This window comes from Syngnathoides biaculeatus, chromosome 19 (genome assembly GCF_019802595.1).
Source record: "Syngnathoides biaculeatus isolate LvHL_M chromosome 19, ASM1980259v1, whole genome shotgun sequence".
Lineage (NCBI taxonomy): Eukaryota > Metazoa > Chordata > Actinopteri > Syngnathiformes > Syngnathidae > Syngnathoides > Syngnathoides biaculeatus.
The window spans coordinates 11,932,543-11,956,249 of record NC_084658.1 but is presented as its reverse complement, the minus strand read 5'-3'; the positions used below and the strand labels follow the sequence as shown (position 1 = coordinate 11,956,249).

Here is a 23,707-nt window from a genome sequence, read left to right as displayed (position 1 = left end):
CCTAATGCCGGCGCTGTTGCCGCGGCATTCCGATTTCTAATCACTGCGTGACTTGTCGGCCCTAATGAGGCCAGTCGGGGAGGAACCCCCCGATAATGACGGCGTCACACACGCTGACCGCATCGATCTTACGCGAGATCTGCATACCCGACGCCCTTCTGTACATGTGCGGAAGCGTACTGTAAATTATTACGCTCACATTAGACGTCCTTCAGATCAATTCCTTAACCTGGCCTGGGTGTGAATGGCGTGCAATGGACAGAACCCATCAAATCTTGATTCATGGCCTCTAATAATACAAACGTGACAAAATGACAATCATAATTAGCCTATTTTTTGGTTTAGCAACTGCACTGGCACATGTTTTGTATCATCACATCAGAAATATGACTGTACGGTATTAGTCATTCGGGAACTAAACCGGGCGGGAGATTTCAGGTGTGTTGGTATCTAGTTTCCAGTAAATTTCCACAGGAAGTCAAGATGGGGAATTTGGGAAAAATTCCAAATTCAACACTTTCCATGGGATACAAGAGTTTAAGTTTTAGAGAATTTAATGAACATTTTATCATATTTAAGCATACATGTAAAAGATGCTGTGTCGTAATCAGACATCAGTGCAAAATTTTAAATTTTAATGACTTCATTGAACAGTTAATTATTCTTGTCCAAAAAATATAAATGATGACAGCCAGTTTTGAAATTAATAGTAAATTGTAAAGTATTTCAAAAACTCCACTGATGTACATTTTCCACAACAGTCTTTTACTACTTTTTATATCCTACATTAAATTAATCTATAATAATTCAACATTATTCTATATATTTGTATACTTTTATTTGAGCCAATATTTGGAAACATTTTATTCTTAGTAAAATTGATTTATATATTTTTATTCTTAAAAGTCGAAGTGTGAATTCAAATTTCACGGAACACAGTTGTCGAGGTTAAAAGGTGTTTTTTTTTTTTTTTTTTTTTTTTTAATAAATAGGATTCATTAAACGGGGCTGACCCGCACACCTTCCTCTTTTGTTTGCACCGCGGCGATGGCTCCGCGAGCTACTCTGAGAATTTGTCTCGGCGGACACCCCCCTTCAAGCGCCATCCCCGGCGCGCATTTCCCACAGCTTTCCGCCGGTATCCCCTGGAAACCGCGCCGCGTTCTTTAAACTCCAGAAGAAGGAGGAGGAGGGGAAAAAAATGGGAGGAGGGGGGGGGGGAGAAAAGCGCCCTTTCCACATTTTGAAATGCACTTTGATCACGCGGTTGTCTTTGACACCGGCGACTGACCGCTATCCTGTTCATATCAGCAGCGCGCCTCGACATCCATAAATTACAATTCATTGAAACATTAAAGGCGCTTTTTTTTTTCCTTCAACATAGCTGAACCAAAAGATTCAACTTCCACTCCACATTTGTCCAAAAATGTTTTTTAAAGGGGCCGTGTAACGGAGAACTGACTTCGTCTGTGACAGATTTTGAAATTACTGGAATTGATAATCACCCTTCAATTTTGAACAAAAAATATAATTTTCCCAATGAAGGAGATGTTTTGAGCATTTACGTTTACATTGGGCAATTTATATAAGCACCTCACATGATGTTCCTCTTCCCACGGCGCGATCTGTGAGGCCGGGTGAAGGTTCAAATCCTCTTTCAAGCGTCCGGAAAGAAGACGACAGCTTCTCCGCGATCACATCCCCGACGGGTGCTAGCATGTCGGAGCCAAAAGATAAGCAAAACTGCAAAGATTTGTTGGATTCGCAGGTCAGCGCTGTAACGAAAACCCAAAATAAGTTTTAGTAACAATATTTTATGGCCGATTTTCAGTAACCTGGCCAACACAAGCCACCTTGGGAATAGTCTTTTGTTTCCTGGGGGAGACTGACACTATGGTCTCTTAACAACAGGTTAGCAACCTCTCATCAGCTGCATGAATCGAGGGGGTCATGAGCTGCTGATGATGAATGGCAGCCGACCCCCCCCCCCCTCCAACTAACCCCCTCGCAGTTGCTACAGCGGCCGCAGGGGCAATTTTAGCGTCAACGTATCCGCTGGGGGAATGGGGGTGGAACCAGGACGTACGGCTGCCCTCTCGGGTAAGTGGCTTTGCGGCGGAAAGCTGACGCCTGCCACGGCCGTCAAGGTTGTTGTCACCCGGCGGCTCTTTAAGCGTCGCCACGTTAAGGGATGAATGCTGCCGGGGAGTGTGGGGAGTGTGGGTGGGGGGGGGGACATACTCGAAGGACAAGAATTACAGGGCGATAGGCGGCGGGGAAATGAGTTCTGCGAAGGTTGCTTACATGGAAACACGCGGGAATATTACCTAATCAGTCAAATCCTCCCGAGCTGACACCTCTTGCGAGGCGCCCGACGAGACCCCCCTGAACCCCGGTGCCCCCCACCCGTGGCTCAGCCCTGAGGGAACCCCCGCGAGGGAGGATCTGCTGGTTGGGAATTTCTCCTTGACAGACACTCTCAGAATTACTCTAATGGTTTTGCATACGGTGCAGTATCTAACAACCGGGGGCCACTTTACCCTCAATTAAAAGTGCACCGGTGAAGCTGCATATTTTGCATTTGGCAACAATGTACGTGTTAAACTGAAGGTGATCTTAATAGGATTTTCTGCGGTTGGGAACCAGAGATTAGGAGATTTATATTGCCGAGCTCCAGAACGTGAACGGGGGAGTGTTTTAATCTGGACTGGATTAATAATGCCTGACTCTTGGAAAAAGAAAAAAAAAAAAACTAGTTAACGGATAAGACATCAAAAAGAAATAATGACTTCATTTTAAAAGGAGGTGTGAGCGAGCATATTACACGTGAATATCTCGCTGACTTGCAAAACGAGACAATTTTGAATTCCTCCAAAATATTGCGCAAATTTAGCTTTCGGAATAATGTTGCATATCACTGTCTAACAAAAATATGCACTTTGCTTTGTTTTGTTTTTTTTAAATCATTCGCGTCCTCTGAAAAACAAACATGATAAGGGGGGGGGGGCCTTAAAGGAGCGAAGGTGAACAATACTGACACTCGATTCGGGTCTTATGACTTCATGATACTTTATTTATTTTAATTTTGTAATTGGTTGTTTGACTTTTTCCCCCCAATCAAAACATAGCTCAAAGTTTAACAGTGACTGTGAATCTTTTTGAGTGGTAATTTCATTGATTTTTTTATTTTTATTTTTTGCACGCAACAAGCCCCCCCCCCAAAAAAAAGCTATAATATAACAAATCCCACTTGTGAATCAAGGTAGCAACTGGCATTGATTGCGCCTTCACCGAGATGCACTTAACTCCAACAAAGACTTTTAATTACCTGCCGTCTAATATGAATTAAAACTGTATTATTTTGCCAAACTAATGCAATACTGTCGATGTAATCACGAATGTAAAGGATCTATGTAAAGTGCATGCAAATGACACAGGTATGGGGCGTGCACCAACAAATGTTAAATCCGTAATCCATCTGCAATCAAATTTGACAGGTAATCAAGTGAGGCATTGCTGCGGCAGATGTTTGGACAAATAAATAACTCCATCAGTGTTTACATAATCAATGAGCAACTTTCATGATGTTTCTATTAAGCGCCGCCGCTCACTTTGTCAGCGTTTGTTTTACAATGTTTGCTTCGTTCTAGATGGCCGCCGGGAGCCATGTCGGGGTTGAGGCGAGGCGTGGGCGGGTCTAAATGGAGGAAATCTGAAGGATGGAGCGCAAGGGGTGAAGGTTTCATCGAATTAATTTTCTAATGATATTCAGGCGCTTTTTTTTTTTTTTTTGCGTGACAGCTGCTTGGGCACATTTAAAGCACAGCGGCGGGGTGAAGGAGCCCCTTTTAACGGCGGACAAAGGGGACTATCATTTACAGAAAGTGGGCTTCAGTCGGAGAGGGTGCAAGTGACACGTCAACAAAACCCGGCCGGGCTTCCTGTATGGGCTCCTGGAAAACAACAAAGCCGCCGACATGTGCTCCGTCTCTTCACCTTCAATGAGCTGAGACCGCTTGAAAAGTGGCTCGGACGTGGGGATAAATATGTTGTGTGTGTGTGTGTGTGTGGTGTGTGTGTGTGTGTATTCACATTAAATACAATATGTGCTCAAGGTCTACTGGCTGTGTCTCTATCCAAACACACTGGTGACGACATAACAAGCATCCTGGCCTGTATTTTTAAACACTGACGACAAAACGCGAAGATCCAACTCCTCAAAAGGGCTGAAATTGATTTTATATTTATCCTATGAGGCCAAGCAACGCTTGCATGACTTCTTGGTCCTTCTGGATGTAATCGCTTCCACCGGCGCCCGACTTCCACTTGCTGACAAGCACATTTGTAGCATTCTTAAACCATTAAGACTCCCGCGAGCCCCGGAGTTGACGTTACATCTCGTCGTGTTTATTCTGAGGATTACACGGTCGGGCCCTCGCAGACGCGGGTGACACGCTATTACGCGCTTCTCTTTCCGGATGGCTGTTCCCGGATCAGTCGGAAGGAGACGGAATGCCACAAAAGGTTGGTCAGTCTAATTACGCGGGCGCCCAATTGTCCCCTCCTCTCAGCGGCCGACTCCTAATCGCGATACTGGATGCGCGTCCGCATTTCCAGCGTGTCTCCCTCGCTTTCCGGGAGGGCCGGCGGCCTCGGCGCTTAGCGGCTTTGACGAGGTCCCCTCCGCGCTCCCTCGCCGGGGAGGACGGAGCCTTCGCCTCGCCTCAGTGTCAAACTTTAACCTTTCTCAACTTTAATTACACTAAGTAAGTTGGGAGTGCGCCGCGGCGCTGTCCGGCCGGCTCACTTCCACGGCTGCGCTGATGGGAAGCCCGCATGGGTGCCGCGGCCCCCGCTGCCTCTGACACAGTGACGCTACACAACAGTGACGCCCGCGCTGACGCTTCCTCCTTCGGCTGCTTCCCGAACGCCGCTCAAGCCCCAAAAAAAAAAAAAAAAAAAAAACCTGCCGCTGTCTCTTGGAAAATTAAATGCCTTCAGAAACTTGCCGCTCCTGCGGCTATTTGCAAAAAAGGTCACGGAGGGTACTGTGGAGTTCAAAGAGCTTGGGAACGATATAGAAAATATGAATACCTCAGAAATCACTTTTCAGGTGAAAAACAAAAAAGGGTGTGGTGAGTCATTAACGGTGGATTCTAAAAAAGAGAAACCCGTTCAGGACATGTCGTTGTCTTCGTCAGACATTCAGCGGGCACACAGTATATTGGTAATTTGCTGTACGGTATTCTCATAAATTAGGATGTAGTGTATATGTTGCTACAGTACAGTGTTAAAATTAGGTCACAGGCAGGGATGGGCGATTTTATTCTTCTTGTCCGGATTAGGTATTGCCACAGCGTGTCATCTTTTTCCATCCAAGCCTATCTCGTGCATCTTCCTCACTAACGCCCAGAGTCTTCACGTCCTCCCTCACCACATCCATCAAGCTTTTCTTGCGTCTTCCTCTCGCTCTCTTCCCTGGTAGCTCCATCCTTACCATCCTCCTACCAATGTACTCACTCTCTCTCCTCTGAACATGTCCAAACCATCCAAGTCTGCTCCGTCTAACCTTGTCCCCAAAACATCCAACTTTGGCCGTCCCTCTAATGAGCTCATTTCTAGTCCAATCCAACCTTCCCACTCCGAGCGAGAACCTCAACATCGTCATTTCTGCCACCTCCAGTTCTGCTTCCTGTTTTTTTCTTCAGTCCCACCGTCTTTAATCCGTACATCATGGCCGGCCTCACCACTGTTTTATAGATATGGCCTAAAAAAACCTTTCTAATAGTCTCATTTATTCCATTGGATGGTGCAAATCAACAAATAATGCCGATATCAAACACTTAAAATGGGGTATATTAGAATAGTTTTGACCCTATTTGCTTCTCCTGGCTGAAATATGTTCATAGTTCATATTTTCTTTACTGTGCACAGTAGCATTGTTGAAGACAGATTTCTGTTAATTGTCTATTACCTCCATTCTCACACTAAGATCGATATGAAAACATCTTGAATAAGCTTAATCAAAGATGATCGGTACAATCCAAATCTAGACTCGAACCCACCTTTACATTGCTAACCTCGTATGCCACGCACCCCGAGTCCCAGGTCAGCAAATTTGGAGTCTCGAGCGTTTCTGGCCATTTTTTGACATCTTGTGTGAAAGTTGACCAGATTCAAGATCACCTTCGAAGTGCGCGACATCAGAAAAAGGAATCAAGGACGTTCGAACCGCCGGGGTCAATCAAGTGGATTTGCTGGTCGAAAATAAAAGGCATGCTGTTAAAAGCACTGTGCAATGTCAAAAAAAAAAAAAAAAAAAAAAAACGCCCAAATTGTTCGCTCGGCACTTTGTCCTGATTTTGATCACGAACGGCAGGGGCTAAACTCGGAGGTGTCCATCGACTGGCAGGTTAGTCGATTCTGCCCCTTTTGATATTACGCATCTTTTTAGCCATGTAATTCTGATGATGCTTTGGACGACCACAGGAAAGAAAAAAAAAAAGTGGCAACAGCAAGACCCGTCAATCACTTGCAATCAGGCATTCTCTCCACCCCCCTCTCTCTCTCTCTCTCTCTCTCGCTCTCGCTCTCTCTCTCTCTCTCTCTCTCAATCTCTCCATTGCGTGATGCGTCAAGATTAGAACCCTCTCAGTGGGGTGTTGGAAAACAGTCCCGGGAAACGAAGAAGCTTGTGCGAGTTCTGCAGGCCGTGCTGGCAAACTTTGCCAAACGCGGCCATTTGGGCGTTGACTCGCTCGCCACCGAAAGCGACTGCAAACGTTGGGAAAATCGACAGTGAGAACAGAACCGAGCGCCGACTCTTATTGTGAAAACCTGACTGTACATCTCGGCAATTCATCTACCGCAACCAGGACGCAACAGCATGTGTTTCTGACCGCAGAGGCCATTTAATTAAATGCCCACCTTGAGTTCCGGGCCATTTAAATGCAAATCCCGCTGACGGGCAAAGATCGGGACTGTCCGACAGCGCGTCGCGCGGCTTGTTCTGTAGATAATGACGCGGTCTTGCGACTGAAATTAAAGTGATGTTTGCCACGGTTTAGATCCATCGCGCAGTGCTCTGGGACAACTCCGATCTTAAATAGGTGACGTTTTAGCACGGCGAGCCGAAGGCGGTTACGCGTGTAAGTGAAGTGCAACTAATGCGCTGGGCGGCACGGTGAGCTGTGGCGTTACGTTGTAGAAGAAAAGGGTGTGTGTGGGGGGGTCGGGGGGAAGGGGTGAAAGCCATAAGAGAAGCACAGTCTCTAAAGATCTTAATTCCCCATTAGTTCCTTATTCTCTCCAGTAACAATGACCAGGCCCTTTCAGTCTTGTGCTCCCCTCGCATACCAAAGTCATTCAACAGAGGAGACCTTTCCTAAGAGCAATGCTCTATTCAAGCCACGTTAATTACAATTTGAAACCATTATTTGTTTCAACACCTGGTTAACCTATTCAGACCTGTTTAAATCCTCTTTATTTTCCCAGGTGTGATAGGAAGGCAGCGAGGAGTGAAAGAGTCTTGTCTGTGTGCACCGGGAACATAATCAAGCCCGCACTATAGCGCTGAATGGCTTTTCGGGGGGATGAGATCAGATGTTACACACTCCAGTCCTCGAGTAAAAGGTGGATTACGTGTGAAAAGAGGATTTTGTCAAGGATGTGTCCTCAACTTTTCTTTTTCAGCGGCGACGCGTCATGAAAGGAGCGCTACTTCTTCAGCAGCTGTATTAGGACTGCACAACTCAATTGCGGGCTTAAAAGCAATTGGCTTTGTTGTGCATTTCTGTGCATATATTTGTGTTGCGCTTGGAGGGCTTAGCGAGCGGGGGCCACGCTGCGTCACGAAGACGGACGGGCGTTTGTATTAGGGCGCCGCAGAAGAGGTCTTCTCATCTGCTAAGCTCCTTTGAAGTCGAAGGTAGCAGGAACAAGCTCCCGTGTCCATTATGGCGTCGTTAACAAGGCTTTACGCGGGAACTTGACCCCTGCGGTGCCTTTGTCGAAATGACCACTCGTGGGCCTACCTGCTCGGGTACTTGTTTGGGATGATCCCATTACAATGGGGAATATCAACAGAAGGGCATAATGGGGCAAGATGATGGGAAAACTGGAGAGAATATTTCATCATCACAAGAATTCGCTCAATGGCTTTTTTTTTTCCTAATTTGCCAGCCCAGCACCGACTGCCTCCACAATGGCCGCGGGCTGTTTGTGAACGCCACCTGCCGCGCGCTTCACATCTATCGCAGCTTTCAATACAGTAAAGGACAGCCACACCGAGCCCTGATTAACAAATTAACACCCTCTAATAGCCCTTCGCCCGTCCTCCTCTGAACGGATTAAGGACCCTCTCGGCCAACGCTTTCTTTTGCGCAAAATTTAATTAAGATTTAGATTTGCTCGGTGCATGCCAGGACAGATTCGCGCCGGATTCGCCATCTACTTCAATTAAGGGCCAAAAGCAACTTTAAGCGGCTTGGCCGGTAATTAGGCTATCGCGGATAAAGAGATGCCATCTAATTAGGTTTCATCTTAATTGAATTTCTTTAGAGGTGATAGCGTGAACTCTAAAAACGTGTATTGACATTGTGAAGGTCATCCTCATCTTGTCACGGCGTTGCTTAATAGAGCTTTAAAACAAAGACCGCTAAAGAGGTATTACAAAGCCGTTCGTTTTATCTGAGGCATTTACTGTCAAAGGAGTATTAATTAATTAGAGCTTAATCCATAGCACATTTCAGTAAATACTGGCAATGAGCATAACAATCAATTACACGATTACGAATCTTGTCTTGTGTCAAGAACTGATGATTGTCTTGGTTCTGACATCCGCCAAGTTGCCAGAAACATTTTTTTTTTGTCATCAGAACTTGTCGTTCCTGGAGTTGAAAAGTTGCACGCAATAAGTTCAGGACCGCAGATCCCTCCAGTCAGGTTTCTGGATTTTGCAAAAACAATTACAAACAACCCCAAAACTCAACGAGGACTGGTTCATACAGTCCTTCAGAAGATCCTGGAGCAAGCAATCGAAATCGGCGAAAAGAAAGTCTCCAATCCCAGTATAAGTGTCTCTTCATTTTCCTCAAGTGGATCAAGACTATAAATCTCGCATTACATACAGTATAGACAGAGTCTCCAAACAATTTGCTTTCGCTTTGTGATGTCAGTAGGCCTCCCGAGGCTGTTGCCCATGTATTTGTATAGTGATTTAAAACAAGAGAGAATGTCCTGCCCTCTGTTAATTTACTCAAAAGCAGCAGGGGTCAACGGCCGGGGCCACTGACCATTACACAGTAGGACAGGGGTGTCCAGCTGACTGTCCTTTTAATCGACAACAGCAGGCCCAAGGAATTTAACAGCATGGGTTTTCCAATTTTTCCCCCAACAAATAACGTTTATGGAAGATTTACGAGTGACAGGAATTGTCTGGGCTTTCCCTCCCTCCAGCTCATTCAATTAGTGGCTGTGAATGTCTCGGTTAAAGGGGGTGACGAGACAATTGAAGGTGTCATCTAATTATTTTAGCCCAGCGCTACGCAAAACCACTCCCGCGCTGGAATCCCCAGCCTTGGCTTGGAGATATGAAGTAAATCGGTTCACTCGACGGGTGGCGGCAGGGGCGGGGGGGGGGTCTTGGGGGGTGCGCAATGTGGCTCTCCTGGAGGTGTTCGTCAACCTCAACCATCTTTAAAAATGAATCACGGACCCGCAGGGTGGCAATTTGATTAGATAGAAATTTATGCCGCGTGGACGAAATGAAATCAATTTTAAATGTGAGTTTATGAGCGGACTATAGTATGTGCAAAGGTCAAATAACATGTTTACCCCCGCCTCCGTCGAGGTTCAGAAGTTGCTAAAGCAATCGTGGTAAAGCTCGCCTGGAACAATACAGTATCGAAAACAAAAATCGCAATACCATAACACAACCTGTGTACCCTTGGAATAGCCATAGCATTTAGCAGTTTATGCTTTCATAACAAATTCAGCCATTAGAGCGCACCTGGATAGCAAACTTGATAAAGTTCTCCGTAAAGCCTCCGCCAGCTCCGAGTCAGGTGTGCATGACTACTTTTTCTGGAAGTGATCTGATCAGAACAAAACTGTAGCTAGCGCCAACGCTAGCGAGTTTAGTGACTATATGTACTATATAATATGGATTTTACATTTATAAAGGGAATTTTCAAGTCTTCTAATGTATTTCATTTATTTATTTTAATGGGGTCATGTATCGAACCGTAGTTGAAATGATAAATGTCTTTTATATAACCGGAAGGATTTTTTTTTCCTAACTGGAGTGCAGACTATCATTAAATGTGTTGAAAGCCAATTTCCGCGCAAGTGTCACTGAGTAACGGTACGCAGCGGTTGCGGGTCAGCTGCTCCAAGACACGCTTCATCGACAATCAATTCCAGACAGAATTTTTAACGACCGGTTGATTATTATTATGCCTATCCCTTACTAATGGCCGAAGTCCAAGGCGCAACCCGGTTTGACTCATTTCAAAATGAGCTGTGAGTAACGACTTCTTGTAAGGTTTCCTGCTGCAGCGCTGCCGGAGACCTTCCGACAGTCCCCTGTCGGCATTGCCTTCCCAAATCTGTTCTGATGGAGGGGGGAAGAGGAGGGGGGCTGGCCCCCTTTTCCAATCCTCGTCCCAAGTCATCTGAACTGTGTAAGCCCCCCTGCCACGGCAGACACGGTGAGCCCAAATGGGATTGACAGATCGCAGACCGCGGCCGCTCGGACACCAGTCCAGTAGCAGTCGCCGCTGGTGGCAAGAGAACGACAATCACGACGCGGTCGCATTCCACGTTTGGGCACGAAGCGAAGAAAAGCAGACCTCGACATGTCTTATGATCGATAAAATCGGTCTGCTCGAAGATTTGCGCTTGGTTTAATAGAAACATTGTTCATTTCCTGGCTCGCGCGACATCTTTGTGGCTGATAAAGAGCCTTGGCTATGACTACCACATGGGTCCCCAAGCGCACATTAGGGAGCCCGCAGGGGGGTCCCTAAGTGTCACCCATGAAATCAAAATGTTAGGGTATGAAAAACAGGGGTGGGACCGCAAGTAATTCTCATTATTGTTAAATGTTCGGCGTTTCTCGGCGTTAAGTGTTCCTCCGGCTGCCGCGAAACAACATGAATCAGCTCGGCGTCACTTTCAAAAGCAGTCGAACTCGAGGGGGGGGGGGGGGGGGGGGGGGGAGAAATCCTCTTAAGTCTGAGTATGACCCTAAATTAATTACTACAAGACCGGACCCATTTAAAAGGTTTCCCATATTTCCCTCATCGCTCGCCGATTATTGTCAAATCCGAAATGAAAGTCGGCGGAAGATTAATCATTTTATGGTGGGAACATCCCAACGTTGAAAAGGTTAAGCGGGGTCTTTTTTTAATTTTTTTTGTATATATATATTTATATAGATTTTTGTTCCTCCTGTAAGAAGGAAGTCCAGGGCATGTGCACATTCACCCTGGTAGAAAAATTCCATACACATCGCTATTTGAGCGGCAGAGTGAAAAGAACTTCTCAATGGCAGATTCTTGACGTCCATAATGGCTTAACGTCGTCTTTTGACAGAAAGATTGGGGGGGAGGGGTTGGGATGGGGCGGGGGGGGAAGAGTGACTCTTTGCGCGTTGGCGTGGCCCAGAGGCTTTTGCTGTCACCGCCGATGACAGTAACTTTCTCCATGCAGATTAAATTGGTGTTTACAGATTTGCCCTGGGTGTACAATTTTTTTTTTTTTACCCCCCCCTCCCGCTGGGCTCCGCTGGCTGATGATGAGTCGGAGATGAGCGCCAGCGTTTTGACACTGACGCTGATGTTTCCATCAAGCGAGCGGGGCTCGCCAGCCGCGGCTTACACCAGGCATCCGGCAACAGCCGCAGTGTGTGCACTCTGCACTCTGGCGCACTAAATGAAACGCTATTAACAACTATTTGCTTTACATTCGCGCACCCCCGCCCCCGCCACCCCAAATACATAAATCGCCTCCTTGGCTGTTGCCCGCTTGCCGCGCAGCAGAGGCCAATGAAACGCCGTGGAGGGATTCAAACAGGCGTATGTTGACGGTAGACCCCGACCCAGAAGGTCTCGTAGCGCTACGACGGACAGCCGTGACTCGCCGGTGTTTTTGAACAGCTCGGGTTGTTACAGCTGCTAAGTGAAGAATGTGCGCAGAGTTTAAAGACACAGTGGGTTGTTTTCACAGATGCTTTTTTTTTTCCTCCCCCCCCCCCTTCCTCTCTTTGGAGCACACTTCAAAAGGAGAACGGGGAGGGAGCTTGGCTCATCGCAAGGCACAAGTTTGGGTTTTTATGGGAATCACTCAAAACTGAATTGAGACGTGTTTTTTTTTTTTTTTTGTTCTCCTCCAGACAATTTTGCAGATAAATTTCCGATGCTTGCCCAGGCAAATTCTTTCACGGCCAGCTCCAGTGTGTCTCCGACGTGTCTGTGTCAACACAAAAAATATATATAAAAACCTGTGACAGCATTACCCGCAGCGTATTTCAAAAACACAAATGCCAAGCCGCAGTTTGGTACCAAATTAAAAAAAAAAAAAAGCGTTTAAATGATTTTGAAAGAGCAGAAACATGTTTATACAAAGCACTGAAAAGCGTAAATCGGCAAAACTCAAGTCATAATTCGGTCGATAACGGTACACTAATTGATGGTTTCGAACATCACCGCACATCCATAATATCGCCCCTTCTCAGAAGTTAAGGTCATACAATGGACGCTACCAATGTTCCCTCTAAGCTGCGCAATTGCGCATTTGCGCACTCTCAGCGCAGATGAAATGGATCCAGTGCAGTGAACAAAAGCCTGACATCTATTTTTTTTTTTTTTAAATCACAGCAGCACACTGCCTCTTACAACGAGCTCCTGCCTGGCCACACAAGGGCCACACACACTCTACTTTCTAGTTTACCTGACTCCGCCCCCTCTGCTCTTAAAGGCGAAATTACAATTGGTGTGCAATGAAAAAATTCCACCCTGGCACAGCCTGATCGAGGATGAAAGCACAGACGATAAATTGCCCAAAAAGCTAATTCTGCATTTTAAATATAGGAGGCGACATAACATTAACCTTAAAACTGTTTGGGAGCATCGTTCGGCTTTCAACATGCATTGATAAAGATATTCTGCGAGCAATAATTCAGTTTTATACCAAGAAAAACAGACGGGGATATCATTGTGGGTTAAAAAAAATAAATAAATGAAACAAAGTTGGAAGCGACATTTCAAATTTATAGTTCATAGTTGGCTTGGTTTGATTAGCAATGTATTTTTTTTTTCGTTTGTTTGTTGACAATTTCAGTGTATCTTTGCAAAAATTCTTAAAAATGTTCTGATGGGAATGTAATCTGAATCTTTTAATGAGCCGTGTAAATTCAATGGATGACACTGATCTGACCACGGTGCGTACGTTTGATGTTGCTCACAGTGGTCAAAGGGGGCGCTCACGGGGTTAATGTGTTTGCTCAGACACGTCAAAAATTCGAGGGAACATCGGACGCTACACGTTTCTTTTCCCACCTCAGTTTTTAAAGATGCACAGGCCCAAAACCACTTACGATTCATGCCATATACTACAATCGATAGCCATTACAAACTACCAAATATGCATCATTGACACGCAACAAATGAAGAATACTTTCCATCGCAGGCTCTCAAATGTGCTTATTAGCAACACGTGTAGTCCTATTAAACAAACAAACAAACGAACAAACAAAAAAACTCTTATTGTCGAAGTGGTATGATCCAAAGACGTGAAGCCGTTGGTTACCTGAAATTTGCATTGATTAATCTGTAAATGCGGGGGCGACGCGCTGATTGCCTCGAGTGCGGGCTGCAGAAAATTTACCCGGAATGGCACTTTGTTAGTTGAAATGAGGAGCGATGGATTAAAAATAAATCAATGGAGCGGCGCAAGTGGTTGCGACTCCGTTAGTGGAAAAGCCTTTTCTAGGGTTGGCGACAACCGGACACAAGGAACTCCTCCGAATTAGATTGAGGATTCGGGATCAGGGTAATTACAGTGACACGTTTTTGCATATCATTCACACGGTGGCGGGAGTTGAGAACATTCACAGATGTATCGGGTTTATTTCTTCTCTTTATCGGTTCATGGTGACCAAATTCCTAATTACTATCAATTTTCTCAAGCCTTTGTCCTCAGGGTTGCGGGTTCGATGGCACCTATCTGAGCTGACTTTGGGTAAACGGTGGGGGGGAGGCGTCCTAGACAGCTTACCAGTCAATCAAAGAAGCTAATTTCTATTTCAAGTTAAAGCTAACGACGCAACAATGTCAACGGATGAGTCCCGGATGCAAACGTGTGAACGGCGCGCGCGCGGATTCATTTCAGGTGGTAAACAGTAGCCGAGGAGCTCCGGGGTTGTTATCGACTTGTGGCCCCTGGCGGAGGATTGATCCACTTCAGTCCAGCAGCGGGGAGGCAGGGAGCTCCGGAGGGGCTCGGCGGGGCTCCAAATCAATAAGGTTAATAGATGTGGGGGCCACGCAGTCAGAGGTGCGCAGTCTGGCATTTTCTGTGCCAATGAGGAAAATTCCCGATGACGAGGTGTCTCTTTTGCGGGCTGCATTAATGTCAGTCTGATTACCTGCCGGCCGGCATGTCACACACAGCCGGGGTGAGCGCTTGCCCGGCCCCCGGCCCCCGGCCCCCCTCCCCAACACCCAGCCCCTGGCCATTAACTGGAATTAGCTTTCCAAGGGGACCCTTCAGACACAAGACTAACTTGCCTCCTCGTCATCTGCTGTCCATTGAGAATAAATTGCTGAAGCGCCCCCCCCCACACCCCCCACCCTTCTAGTTCCATTCTTTGCACCCTGATTTCTATAATGCCAACAGTTTCATAATCACTTGATGAGTAATTTCCACTCATTTGGGATTTGGAGAGCAAGGTTCCCCTCAAGAAGTTGATTTTTCCTCCCACTTAAAAGTTTAAAAAAAAAAAAAAATTACTATAAGAGGTGGCAACATAGCGGTAGACATTTGACTTCGCCGAAGTGAAATGTTATCAATGTATTTATTGATACATTCGGCATTCATTTCCAAGGCAATGTGGTGTCAAGCAGAGTTCTGCTTTCTTATTTCACAGAAGTACTGTAATTTCTCGAAAATAATGCGCAAAACTGACCAGGACAAGCGTGTCCTGTGGCCTGTCCCGAGATTATTTTACGGCTACATCAGCACGTGCACAATGATTATTATTAATGATTGTTGTACAGGCATTTTTTTAAAAAACAATACAAGTACAAATCCAACAAAATATAAATACAGATCATTCCCAATATTTTGAGCATATGGGTAGCAGCAAAATGGCGGTGCGCATTGTACATGGGTAGAAGGGTTTTCTTGATTTTTTTTAAAGGTCAACTTTGGGGGTGCGCATTATACTCGGGAAATTGCGGTAGCTCAGCTATTGTACGGGTTCAACATTTACGATTTCCCCGAGCAGATCGACGCGGAATAATCGCTCTTGACAAAGCCCAGACTCCATGATAATCCCACCAGGACGATCTTTTAGAGACCCCTGCCGATCTGGCCAGATCGTAAAATGGTGGAAATGCTGAAATTCACCCCGGTTATCGGTCCGGGGGTGTGCGGTTAAAGTTCGACACCGGCAATTAGCCACGCACCTGCATCGGACCAAATTAAAGTGTGCAAGCAGGAGACACGCTGGCACAGCCCACCCCCAAATACAAAACACTAAAGTCATTTGCAATAAAAGTGTCCCCCCCCCCCCCCCGACTCCCCCTCCCCATTACAAATGGACCTTTTGCATCGGAAATCAGTTCGTGGACACCGTGCCCGTGTGGGCTCCCGTGGAAATGAGTTTTGGCATTGTTGCGGAGAGGCGCTCCCCTTCTAATAAATTGAGGAGGATTAAGGGAGAAGAATGTAATAAAAGGATCGTCATTTTCATCATGGCAGACATTTTTTTTTTTTTTTTTGCGGGGAGGGGTGGGGGCTGTGGGAGATTTAAAGGATAATCAGCAGTGGTGCTTATTTCCATAACATGCTTTTCAATCTGCTTCTTTGAACTTAGCAGCCACTTAGGTTAGTAGATTTGGGAGGAGTGGGGGATGGGGTGGGGGGGTTGGGGGTCGTTATTATGAAATGTTTAGTGCTGGGGAAACGAGAGACATATTAGAGACATCTAAGTGAGTTGTTAAACCGTTATTGCGCTTGGAGATTATCATGCGTTAATCGAAAGGCTTTGAAGTAAGCATGTGCGCCAAATTATTTTTTAAAAAAAAAGCGCGCTTTAAGAGTACATTTAAGAGCCTTGGATGTTGTCACTTTGAAAATCCGGAAACGCTTTCTGTGGAACACGCCTCCAGTGGCCGTTTTGATATTTGCAGTCTGAACGCGGTGCCAACGTTTCACGTGGGAGTCACGCGGCGGTTGTTTGTTTAGTCCTGATTGGAAACGCGTCACGGTTCGGACTGGCGGGTGAGCAGCAGGTGACGGGCGGCCGGCGCTTTGAAGTTCCGGGGGGGCCTTTATTGATCTGCCGCATATTCCCGAAAATCAAAGGCCACATCAAAGGCATAGCTAAACTCTCAAAGAGGCGGCCCGCACCAAAAAAAAAAAAAAAAGGGCACCGGTGACAGCGTGAACAAGCAAAGCAGGTGGTCGGCTGCCGGTCGAGGTGATCACCCCGACGACCCCTGTGAACGACGCGCGCAGACGAGACCGCCCGAGGCTCCTATTTTAATGTCGGACAGCAGGGAGGGTCGCGCTTGACTGACACTCGTCTTTCATTAAAGAGACTCGCTTGACAAAAACGTCCAAACGAACCTCCCGAATGGTTTGAAGCTTTCCCCGCTGGATTTTCACTGCAGATTATCCCTAACGAATGAAATCAATTAAAAATAAACCTCTACAGCATCCGCACATCCTGGTTTAATATTCCGGTGTGTAGAATGGGAGAGTGAGAGATTTGAACTCCTGTTTTCATTCAAGTGCTGCATTGAGGAGAAGAATGCGGCCCTGAACACTTGCGCAGAGGTCTGCGGGGGTCTAGTTCAACTACCGTATTACTCCAATTACAGCAAATATTTGTATGAAACACTCTTGGGCATGAACAACAAAATGAATCCAAAACTAAGTACAACGAGAACTGAGAATGGTGCCTTGTGCTGCGTACCGACCATTGCTGCCGCCCCCCCTGCGCAGTTCGTAACCTCATAACGTCGTAAACCCCCCTGTTAAAACGGGCAACGTCACTGAGCGGGAATAGAACCCACGCCATGCACACGCAAGTCAGGCAAGTGCACAACTACTGTATATAGTCCGGGACCAGACAGCAAGTCTCCTCACTGAATAAACAGCACCTCTCAACGGTTTTGCCTTCTTCTTCTTCCGTTCCTTTCGGCTTGTCCCGTGAGTGGACGCCACAGCGTGTCATCTTTTTCCATCAAAGCCTATCTCGTGCCTCTTCCTCTACAACACCCACTGTCCTCCGTCAGAACATCCATCAACCTTTTCTTTGGTCTTCCTCTCGCTTGTTTGCCTGGCAGCTCCATCCTCAGACTCTCTCGCCTCTGGACATGTCCAAACCATCCAAGTCTGCTCTCTCTAACCTCGTCTCCAAAACATCCAACTTTGGCTGTCCCTCTAATGACCTCATTTCTAATCTTATCCAACTTGCCCATTCCGAGCGAGAACCTCAACATCTTCATTTCTGCCACCTCCAGTTCTGCTTCCTGTTGTCTCTTCAGTGCCCCCGTCTCTAATCCGTACATCATGGCCGGCCGGCCTCAGCACTGTTTTATAAACTTTGCCCTTCATCCTCGCGGGGACTCTTCTGACACCTTCCGCCAACTGTTCCACCCTGCTTGGACCCGTTTCTTCACTTCCTTACCACACTCTCCATTGCTCTGGATTGTTGACCCCAAGTATTTGAAGTCGTCCACCCTCGCCATCTCTTCTCCCTGAAGCGTCACTCTTCCCTCTCCACCCCTCACATATATTCTGTTTTACTTCGGCTAATCTTGATTCCTCTCCTTTCCAGTGCGTGGCTCCATCTTTCTAATTGTTACTCCGCCTGCAGATCACAATATCTCAACGGTTTTGCCTCAACTATGTAAACAGATACAGTCAAACCAATCCATAAAGCGCCCGATAACTGCCCAGGCCCAGCACAATTGGTGTCGCTATCCGCGACTTCCACAATATTGTACTTCAGTACCACAATAGATTGTATAACAAAGGGGAGAACCATCTTAGGCGGACAGTAACCTCTCTTGGTGACAGGCAACAGTACACAAAGCCATCAGCGCCACCTTCAATGAGTCCGCTACGGGCGCGATTGATGGCGTTGCAACAACCAGGGGGAGGGCGCCACATTTGGAGTATCTCTAAAAGGAAGTGGAAGACAAATCTTTCCAGCCCAAAGCTTCCAGTCTGCCATCTGATCCATGGCCGTCCTCTCTGCTCTCCTTGGCTGACTTATTGGAGGCGTTCTGGGACCAGCGGGGGAGTGCGGGGCTGCCACACCAGCTCACTGTTGGATTTCCCTCGTTGCGTGCGTCGCTTTCTTTCTCTTTTTTTTTTTTTTTTTTTTGCCGTTGTTGTTTTGCCTCCCCCTCTCTCGTGTGACGACACGGGGTCGAGATGGCGCGGGGCTGATTTAACTTGTTCACCGCGGTCCACTGCCACTAGCCACATGCCTGCCAGCCCGGAGACCCCAACACAACGCTAAGTGCTCCTGAAATGAGCAGGCAAAACGCATCTTTGAGCAGATTCAGACAGATTTTTTTTTTTTTTTTAATGCAGAGAGAGAAAGTGAGAGAGGGGTGATGGGTTGATTTATGTTCAACACTCCACAGGGAGTTATTTAGCTGAAAGCGCTGAAGTCAAATCTTTCTCAACTGAAAATGTTTATCTAACACTTTTGCCTATTTATCCATCCCGCGAGGTTTGGATGCAGTTTAAACTCCATCTCACAGGTTTGCCGGATGACAAGTGCTTTGAAAGTATTTAGTGGGTTAAAGGGGTGGGTCTGCTAATCGATTCGCTGTCATTAAGAAGTCTGTGAAATTGATTATTGATTGAAAGGGACAAGTTGGCGGGAAGCAGGAGACGCGCTTTTGATTGACAACTAGTTTTCCATCAACTGTAAATATGGGGTGAGGGGGGCTCCTCAGTTTACTGTGGTTCAAACGTAGCATAATGGCAACAAATGGCTAGGATAGACGAGTGATAGACGCACATTCCAATCGATGTCAAAATGTTTGGAATCCGATGCCCTCCTCAAAACGGAACTTGGACCTCAACCACTAAATCGATCACTTGATCTTTAGAAAAGCTGCCGATGGGCGTTTGAGTGCACGCAACCCCAATAAAATAACTGTGACAGTTCCCCGTGATGAATTAAGAAAATGTTTTCAAATTCCCGTCCTAAATAACTTGCGCACTGCAAAGAAAAGCAAGGTCGATCATGCGTTTTGTCGGGAATACATAAAACACTCGCATATGGGATAATATTGACATTGGGCAAAATCTGTGGGAAAATAGATTCATATCGTCTCCGTTTTCCAAATAAAAAGCCATCAGTCGGTGTGTGAAGCCGATTCGACAAGAGAGGACTCATCTTTCCAGACTGTTTGGTTTAGGATTGACAACTTTAACTCCAAAAATGTTTTTGAAAAAAAAATGGATAATATTAGGACCGCGCAGGAACTTTCCACATATAACTAGGTGGTCTTTTGGCTAAACATTGCATTATGACATACTAAAATGTTTCTCATTTCGGTTCAATCAGCCAGACATTCTTACCATCAGATGTATAATACTGCACACACACACACACACACACACAAAATACAAAACAAGTTGCCATTACTTTGACTTTATATGCCCCTTTAACAACATTTTTGTGCGCCAACATTTGGCTATTGAGCCCTCTGCTTTGATGTTTGTGATCCACGTCATGTAATTAAAAGTCAGCTTTTCGGGAGGAGCGATACGCCTTAATTGCCGTCATTTCAGAAAACGCGCTGGAGTGAAGGGACCCAAAAAAAAAAAAAAAAAAGAGAGAACGAGAATGGGAGCCCAATTTCAATTTTGACATATTTGTATACCCCGACAGACTTCAGTTGCAGTGTTTCATGCGGGACAATTGGGGGTATTTAAGGAAGAAAAAAAAGAAAAAGGGGTGTGAAAAAGTCTGCTGCCTGTGGCCGAAAGAATGAACTATGGCAGACTGGAGATTGTGAATGGCTCCTTTTACAGGTCACAGAATCCATTGGAACGCCTGACATTGTTATTATCTGACTGTCATAGATGGGCCTAATTAATATTCTTATCATAGGCCTTCACACAACAATGTACGCATTAAAAAATAAAAAGAAAAAAAGCCACCAAGGACCACAACCTTATTGTGCCGATTAGGAAGAACTTCCAAAATTTAAATTAAAAAAAATGTAGAATAAAAATGCCTTGTGGCATATTAGCATCAAATTCTATTTCAGGGTGCATGAAGCAAGGATTAGGCAGCTTCAGAACAATGCAAACAAAGCCCAAATATTTCAATTATTTTCTCAAGGAACACAAATAAGCAGTATTGTAGTCTGTCACTTGTCATCTCTTCACGTCACTCGGTACGGGTGGGGGCGGGGGGACGGGAGTTCATGAGCGATGAAGCGTCTTGGCGACGAGCACCTCCAGTCGGCAGGCCGAGGCGCGCTCGCAGCGGCGCAAATTTCCATACGATGATAAATCTCCCCGTATGAAGTTGTCGGGCGCGGCGTTCTCGGCCCCGAGGCTGCGCGTTATCGCTTTATTCTATTACTCAGTTATTACAAGCAATCACAGTCAACCCCCACTAACCCGCACACAAAGTCCCCTTTTGCATTACATTTATCAGGCGTTGTGCAAACGGTGAAAACATACGACGGTGGCCCGAAGAGCTGTGTTTCCTCCGGGGCTTTGGAGGGGAGGGTGGAGGCGCTCGGGCGGGGGTACCACCAGCTGGCCCACGGTGCATCTGCTCACGGAGCCGGGCAGCAGTGACCCCGCGAGGGCCGCTTCCAACGCAACGCTACGTATTCCCACTTTGGTATTTGAATGCGGGAATACTGCGTGGTCGTCACGCTTGTTTATGCTAACGCCTCTGTGATGTAGCTAATCGCCCGGCTGCGCACTCGGAATTATGCCCCACAGATGTTCGGGCAAAGTTGCCACCGGAGAGCCGCGGCCCCCGGGGCTAGCTTGCGACGTCACGACGCGCGGGGTAATTAGCATACTGTCTTCTACATTATCGAGGCAATCACGAGGTGATAACATGCAATTAAGCCGCGATCTCGGATTTGTACAGGCTCGCATCTCCGCAGACATGAAGATAAAGTGCCCGTTTGAAAATGTCAAATACAAGTAGCTTAATCTGATTATTTTCAATTAATATGCATGCCCTTCTGTCTTGGAAATGCTGATCCTTGTGACGTTGATAAATTGAGCTCATTCTGACTGGAATCCAGGCCAGAGATACTCCATTTTCTTCTGTGTCATCCATTTTTTTTTTTACTCTGCCCCCAACTTGCCGCTTTGATGAAATCTTGCGCATGCGAATCGGTTTTACAACGGCTCGCGCTCAAACGGGCAACACAGCCGCGGAGAGGTGTTGGGAAATAATTGTCATGTCATTTGAGCACCTTGCACAGTCCATTCGAGTCCCGTTGGAAGAGAGGCAGGCAGCCGCGGATGACGGGTTCCACAGGGGCGGCGGGGCCGAGGTGTTTATAGTGTCACCCAGGAGGGAACTACTGGCGAGCCGGCCCCGCGGGAGCCGGGCGCAGTCGGGATCTCGACAAGCTCACCCACAGATGAGACAAGCGAGCCTCTACTGATGTTCTTAGAACAGTCTTTGCAGTTGAATAGACATTTATAAAGGATTTTTCTCACCCCCACCCCCCCTTATGTTGAGTGGAGGTGGGTGGGGGGGGGGGGGAGAAAAAGTGAAGGCAGCACCGTCACATTTGAGCAGATCCTTCCATCTAGCCTGAGGGAGAGTGGTGCTCAACGTTTGAAGATTAAAACATCCACTGTCATTTCCTGCTCCAGTGGTTGCTTTCGCGGGGGAAAGCGCCGATATGAATTGTATTTTCCACCCCCTTCGGAGCTGATTATCGAGATCCAGCCTTTCAGCGGCCCCCAGTGTTTCATGGTGGTCCCTGGAACAAGCCGCCACGGGAGCGGAATCGGAGGGGCGTGGATCAGCCGGGTGTTCTATTTGTCTAAGGCATTGTTCCAAGCGGGTACAAAAGGTGAAGCATGGCGAAATCCTTGCTACTTCCGTTCATGGTTCTTGTATGTGCGCTCATGCAAAGCCCTTCCCTCCCATGAATCTATTTTTGTGCGCCGAGCATCCCTGAATGTGCTTGTTGGTGTGTTTAGACTCTCCATTTTGTCCCCCCCTGACCCCACTCAGCCCATCAGCGCGTTACAAGCAGCAGGTCCAGTCCAAAGAAAGGCCCGGACTAGGACTGGATGACGTCTAATAGATCCATCAGTCAAGTGCCCGTCCAGCCGACCGTACCGCGGGGCGTTGGCGTTAATTCTTAGGCAACGCGGCCTAAGCGCCGAGGAGCAAGGCTGTTTGTCAAAGTGCAACCAATGTGAAGGAAGTGCTTAAGGAGGTTCGTCACGGCCGCGTGGCAGAACCGCAACAGTATTTCCTCAGCTCCCTCGGGACTTACAGTACTTGTCTTCCGCGAAAGCAGAACTCCATTAGAAGCTGTCCAAGAACCGATTGGGTCCAATGTGGATTTTCCCGACGTAAAATAGACAAGCTATGTTTAAAACGCGAACAAGTCACATTGCAGTCATCAGTCCTCGTACCTTACCGGAATTTTTACCTCGAAACTCCTCCCAGAATCCCATACAGATGGAGTAATAAAGCAATAATTAAGTAAATATGAAAACTACTATGAAAAATAATTCCATGCCATAAATAATCATTCAAATGAAACACCAAGTACTGCAGTAAATGGTAGTGCCGCTATTATTTCTTACGCGGAGTCAGTAACTAATTAATTGCGCGCCGTTGGTAACCTGCAATTATCATCACAGTAAACATGTATGGAAAAACATCACGGCCATAAGTAAAAGATGATCAATTTCAAAATAAAAAAAATGAAGTACGTTAAGTGTACCTTCCTGTTCCGTGAGAGAACATCTACTGAGCGCCATTTATGATGCCAGCACGGCCTGTTTGGGCAAAATTCTCGTCGTTTACTTCTATAAATGTAAAATGTGCGACGCGGATCACGGTTTAGGCAGTGCACATGTCAGGGAAAAAAAAGCAAGCTCAGCAGATCGGCCGCAAGATGGATTGGGTTCATCTTTGGCCCACGCTTTCAACCCGAAAGTTTTACGAAAGTCAGGCTGGTGGTTTTTGGTAAGTCATCCTGTACACACACTCACACGTACACACATACAGACACTTTGATGCATCCATGCATGCCAGAGCCAATGAGAAGGAAAAAATGCTGATTATGTTAAATAGAAAAGCTCTTAAAGGTGTCGGTCTCTTCCCCGGCCTGTGCAGAAAGCCTGCAGCACGTTCAGGTAATTGGATCATTGAAACAAGGAAGTTAAGCGTAAGCAATAAAAAGGTAGACCTGGTGTTTTTGCCCTAATTAACTCTAAA

The 23,707-nt window shown here is 46.5% G+C and overlaps 1 long non-coding RNA gene across 1 annotated transcript in view; it reads right to left on the bottom strand.

The window, feature by feature from the left end:
- Window positions 1-1,507: 1,507 nt before the first annotated feature.
- LOC133493000 (uncharacterized) overlaps window positions 1,508-23,707 on the bottom strand; it is a 68,698-nt gene continuing 46,498 nt past the window's right edge. Inside the window, exon 3 of the long non-coding RNA XR_009792818.1 lies at window positions 1,508-1,775. This is a non-coding gene — a long non-coding RNA (uncharacterized LOC133493000). The remainder of the gene's footprint in view (window positions 1,776-23,707) is intronic.